At 44.3% G+C, this 5,606-nt stretch overlaps 1 pseudogene; it reads left to right on the top strand.

The window, feature by feature from the left end:
• Nucleotides 1-4,359: 4,359 nt before the first annotated feature.
• On the top strand, nt 4,360-4,532 carry LOC113601709 (uncharacterized; annotated as a pseudogene).
• The last annotated feature ends 1,074 nt before the right edge of the window (nt 4,533-5,606 follow it).

Below are 5,606 nucleotides of genomic sequence, written 5' to 3'. Positions count from 1 at the left end.
TGTTGATTGCGCTTTGGAAATTCACTCTTCTGACAAATGTGCCCGTTCGCTGAGATCCCGCCTTAACTAAAAGCCACAGTTCATGGGCACATACAGTCGGCACCAACTTATTTTCTCAATCAGACTTACTATTTTCACATAACCACAGATCCACATGCAGCTCACCAGTAATGCGGAGAAACCTGACGTACCCTTTTCCCCGGCTTTTCCCCAACGTCACTGTCTTGCGTCTTGCACGGCTATAGGGTCAGACCAGTCTTCAGATCTCCCCGGTTGCCCTCGTTGGTGTGTATGTGTGTGTCCGACTTTTTTTTTTTTTTTTAATGAGACGCTTCTCAAAGGAGCGAACGCCCGTGTAAAAATTGACGTCCCCCTCCCCCGGGGGAGAACCCAGATAAAAGGTGGAGTGACCCATTTTGTTCTGAACGCGGCAGATCTGAAATGCGCCTTGACCCAGAGTACACGGACTGGAGCAGGTGCAAAACCGGGAGCCGGTCCGTGGGGGCAGCTTCAAGGCCCAGCCCGGGGGTGGCCGCCTGGCTCCGCGCAGGGGAGCCCACGCCTTACTTAACGGAGAACTCAGATCCCGCTGGCTTTATAGATGAGAATTATCGCCCTGAGTGTTGCTAGGAGGCATAAGGCGAGAAGTGTCGATGGAGACGGGGAGAGACGGAGCGGCCTGCGTGTGTCAAGCCGGTGGCTCTCTAAGTGATCTGTGCCATAATTCCAAAGGCTTCGTGCAATCAGGCAGCAAGAACAGAAATGCAAGGGGAACCGGGCAGGGCCGCCCTTTGGGGGAGATCCTTCAGCTGGGGCCCCCGATCTCCAATGCCACCAGTTTGCCACGCCTCTTGTATGCCCCTAAAGTGTCGCCAGCCCTTGAAACACGCAGACCCAGAGACCTCCAGCGACGGAATCTACTCAGTGCTGTATGGACCATCATGTCCAACCCCTGCATCTCACAGGTGGGGAAACTGAGACCACAAGAGCAAGTGGGGAACCCCGCATCCCCCCAAGAGGAGGGCAGAATGAAACAGTGTAGGTATGACATCCAGGACAAGGCACAGGGGACCCCGCCCCCGCCGTCCCAGCCACAGAGCTGGTCAGACGGCAGTTTGTAACCTCTCTGAGCCTCGCTTTTGCCATGTATACTAGAAGTTAGCAAACCACTTTTTAATTTTTTTAATTAATTAATTAACTAATTAATTAATTAATTTAGAGAGAGAGAAGATCCCAAGCAGGCCCTACACTCGGTGTGGAGCCTGCTGCAGGGCTCCATTCCATGACCATGAGATCATGACCTGCGCTGAGATCAAGAGTCAGTCGCTTAACCTGTTTGAGCCACCCAGGCATCCCACCAAACCCCGTCTTTAAAAAGCACACAGTTGGGGCGCCTGGGTGGCTCAGTCGGTTAAGCGTCCGACCTCAGCCCAGGCTACGATCTCGCGGTTCGTGGGTTCGAGCCCCGCGTCGGGCTCTGCGCTGACACCTCGGAGCCTGGAGCCTGCTTCCGATTCTGTGTCTCCCTCTCTCTCTAGCCCTCCCCCTCCCTCCCCCTCTTTCTCTCTCTCTCTCAAAAAATGAATAAAAATTAAAAAAATAAATAAAATAAAAACAAACAGTAAATATTTTAGTCTGTACAGCCATAGAGTCTCTGTTCCAAGTATTCAACCACGCAGTTGCTTAAAAGCAGTCATAGACTGTGTGGAAAAATGGGCGTGGCCGCATGAGGATAACACCTGATTTACAAAAGCAGCTCAGAAGTCACAGTTTGGTGATCCTTAATCTATGTAATCAGTAAATTAGTGGCTCCTTCATAGGACTGTCACGATGAACCCCAGAGATGACGTACACGGAATTCTCTAGAAGAAGGCCTGACCCGTAACAGGCACTCAAGACACGCTGGGTAGTACGATTTTGTGCCCAATGTATAGTATACAAACACATGTAATGTGGGTCTAACCCTCTTGTGAAGTGCTGACTGACCATGCTGAGAGACTGGCCAGGAATGCCTCTAGAAGCTTTCAGTAAAGACCTGTGTGTAAAGAACAGGAGTTCGGATCTCTAGACGGGTCTTGCGTTTACATGTCAAGCCAGCTCTTGACTCAGAAAAGGTGAAAACACGTTGACCTATTGCAACGATGACTCAGTGTTTGCATACATGGTGGAACGATCACACAAGGAGCTTAGCTAATATCCAGCAGCACACGTTTTCTTCAGCCAGGTGTCTGTAGACGGACACTTAGGTGTTCTGTATGTCTTCGCTGTTATAAATAATGCTGCAATGACCACAGGGGTGCATATACCTTTTCGGGTGTTTGTTTTCTCGACTTAGTACCCAGAAGAGGAATTGCTCGATCATACGGCAGTTTCATCTTTAATTGTTTGAGGAGCCGCCATACTGTTTTCCACAGTGGCTGCACCATTTGCATTCCCGCCAACAGGGCACGAGGCTCCCTTGGTCTCCACATCCTCGCCAACACTTGGTATTTCGTATCTTTTGGTACCGGCCATGCTGACAGGTGTGATATCTCATTGCGGTTTCGCTTTGCGTTTCCCTGATGATGAGCGACACGGAGCGTCTTTTCATACCCCTCTTGGCCATCTGGACGTCTTCTTTGAAAAGATGTCTCTTCAGATTCTCTGCCCCCTTTTTAATCAGACTGGTGTTTTCTTATTGTGTATATGAGTTCTTTATATATTTTGGATGTTAACCCCTTATCAGGTGCATGGTTTGCAAACATTTTCTCCCATTCAGTGGGTTGCCTTTTCGTCTTGGTGGTGGTTTCCTTTGCTGCACAGAAGCTTTTGGGTTGATGTAGTCATTTGTTTATTTTGGCTTTTCTTGCCTTTGCTTCTGATGTGAAAACCAAAGTATCCTTGCCCAGGCTGATATCAAGGAAATTACCATCTATGTTTTCACCTAGGAGTTTTACGGTTTCAGGTCTCACATTGAAGTCTTTAATCCACTTTGAGTTGATTTTTGTGTACGCTGTGATATAGGGATCCAGTGTCATTCTTTTGCATATTTCTCTCCAGTTTTCTAAACACCATTTGTTAAAGAGACTGGTCTTTCCCCTTTTTATATTCTTGGCTGTTTTGTCATACCTTAATAGACCATATGTATGTGCGTTTATCTCTGTGCCCTCCCCTGTTCTATTCATCTATGTCTATGTGTTTTCAACATTTATTTATTTTTTGGGACAGAGAGAGAGTATGAACGGGGGAGGGGCAGAGAGAGAGGGAGACACAGAATCGGAAACAGGCTCCAGGCTCCGAGCCATCAGCCCAGAGCCTGGCGCGGGGCTCGAACTCACGGAGCGCGAGATCGTGACCTGGCTGAAGTCGGACGCTTAACCGACTGCGCCACCCAGGCGCCCCTATGTCTATGTGTTTTTATGCCAATGCCAGACTCTTGATGTCTACAGCTTTGTAATACAGTTGGGAATCAGGGACAGTGATACCTCCATCTTTTCTCCTTCTCAAAGCTCCTTAGGCTGTTCAGGGCCAATGGTGGTTCCATACCGATTTTAGAACTGTTTGCTCTAGTTCTGTGAACAATACCATTGGAATTTTGATAGGGATGGCATTGAAATCTATAGATTGCTTTGGGTAGTGTGGACACTTAAACAATATAAATTCTTCCAGTCCATGTGCATGGAATATCTTTCCATTTAGCTGTGTCTTCTCCGACTTCTTCTCTCGTTGTCTGATGGTTTTCAGTGTAGAGGTCTTTCCCCTTGGTTAAGTGAATTCCTACGTATTTCTATTCTTTTTGATGCAGTTGTAAATGGGATTGTATTCTTAATCTCTCTTTCTGATGTTTCATTTAGTGTACAGAAATGCAACAGACAGCTGTCTATTGATTTTGCATCCTGCAACTTTACCGCATTCATTTGTTAGTTCTAAGAATTCTTTGGTGGATTCTTTGGGATTTTAGATATAGACACAGATAAATGTAGACGTACATGAAGATACAGATACAGCTCTGAATAGTGACATTCTTACCTCTTCCTTCCGATTTGGATGCCCTTTCATCTTCCCTCGTTTCCAGCTAGGGCTTCTTACACTACGTTGAATAAAGGTGGCGAGAATAGGCACATCCTTGCCTTGATCCTGATTTTAAGGGAAAAGCTTTCAGCTTTCACGGGTGAGTATAATGTTAGCTGTGGGACTGTCACGATATAGCCTTCACTATGTTGAGGTACACCGCCTCTATAGCCAAGTTGTTGAGATTTTTATCGTAAATGAATGTTGAATTTTGGTCAAATGCTTTTTCTGCATCTATTGAGATGATCATATACCTTTTATCCTTCATTTTGTTAATGTGAGTATCACGTTGATTGGTTTGCAAATATTAGCTTTGCGCAGTGGCAGTATCGTAGCCAATGAGGTTTATCCGAGGCGCGATTATTGCTAATTGAAAACTTTTCGCAAATATTGGACCATCTTCGCAGATGGTCCCACTTGATGGTGGCGTAGGATCCTTTTAGTGTGTTGTTAAATTCAGTTTGTGAATATTTTGTGGAAGGTTTTTGCATCTATGTTTATCGGGCACACTGGTCCGTAGTTTTCTTTTCATGTGGTATCCTTGTCCGGTTTTGGTATCGGGGTAATAATGCTGGCCTCATAAAATGAGTCTGGAAGTTTCACCCTCTTCAGTTTTTTGGAGGAAGTTGAGAAGGATTTGGTATAAATTCTTGGAATGTGTTGTAGAATTCACCAGTGAAGCCACCTGGTCCTGGATGTTGGTTTGTTGGGAGGTTTTAGATTCTTGATTTAATCTCCTTATTAGTGAACAGTCTATTCATATTTTTCTATTTCTTCATGATTTAGTCTTGGCGGGTTGTAGGTTTCTGGTAGTCTTTTACGAGCCTTTGTATTTCTGTCGTAATGTCTCCCCTTTCATTCCTAGTTTCATTTATTTCAGTCTAATCATATTTCTTTTTTTTTTTTTCTTGGTGAGTCTGGCTAAAGATTTGTCAATTTTGTTTATCTTTTCAAGGAATCAGCTCTTGGTGTCATTGATCTTTTCTATTGTCTTTTTAGCCTCTATTTCATTTATTTCTGCTCTGACCTTTGTTATTTCCTTTCCTTTATGGAAGTTGTGCTTTCTTTGCCTAGTTCCTTGAAGTGTATAGTTACGTTGTTTATTTGAGATTTTTCTTGTTACCTGAAGTACAACTGTGTTGCTATAAATTTCCCTCTTGGAATTGCTTTTGCTTTGTCCCATAAGCTTTGATATGTTATATTTCCATTTTCATCGGTCTCAAGGTATTTTTTTATTTTACCTTTGATTTTATCATTGACCTACTGATTGTTCAGTAGCATGTTGTTTAGTATCCACATATTTGTGAATTTTCCACTTTTCTTCTTGTAACTGATTTATGGTTTCATGCCAATGTTGTCAAAAAAAGATTCCCGATCTGATTTCAGTCTTCTTAGATATGTTAAGACTTGTTTTGTGGCCCAACATGTGAACTCTTCTGGAGAATGTTCCATGTGTGCTTGAGAATAATGTGCATTCTGTTGTTTTCAGATGGAAAGTTCTCTATATACCTGGTAAGTCCTTCTGGTCTAATGTGTCATTTAAAACCAATGTGTCT

This window comes from Acinonyx jubatus, chromosome B3 (assembly GCF_027475565.1).
Source record: "Acinonyx jubatus isolate Ajub_Pintada_27869175 chromosome B3, VMU_Ajub_asm_v1.0, whole genome shotgun sequence".
In the NCBI taxonomy this organism is placed as follows: Eukaryota; Metazoa; Chordata; class Mammalia; order Carnivora; family Felidae; genus Acinonyx; species Acinonyx jubatus.
The sequence above is the reverse complement of the archived record's forward strand: the minus strand, read 5'-3'. Positions and strand labels throughout refer to the sequence as shown.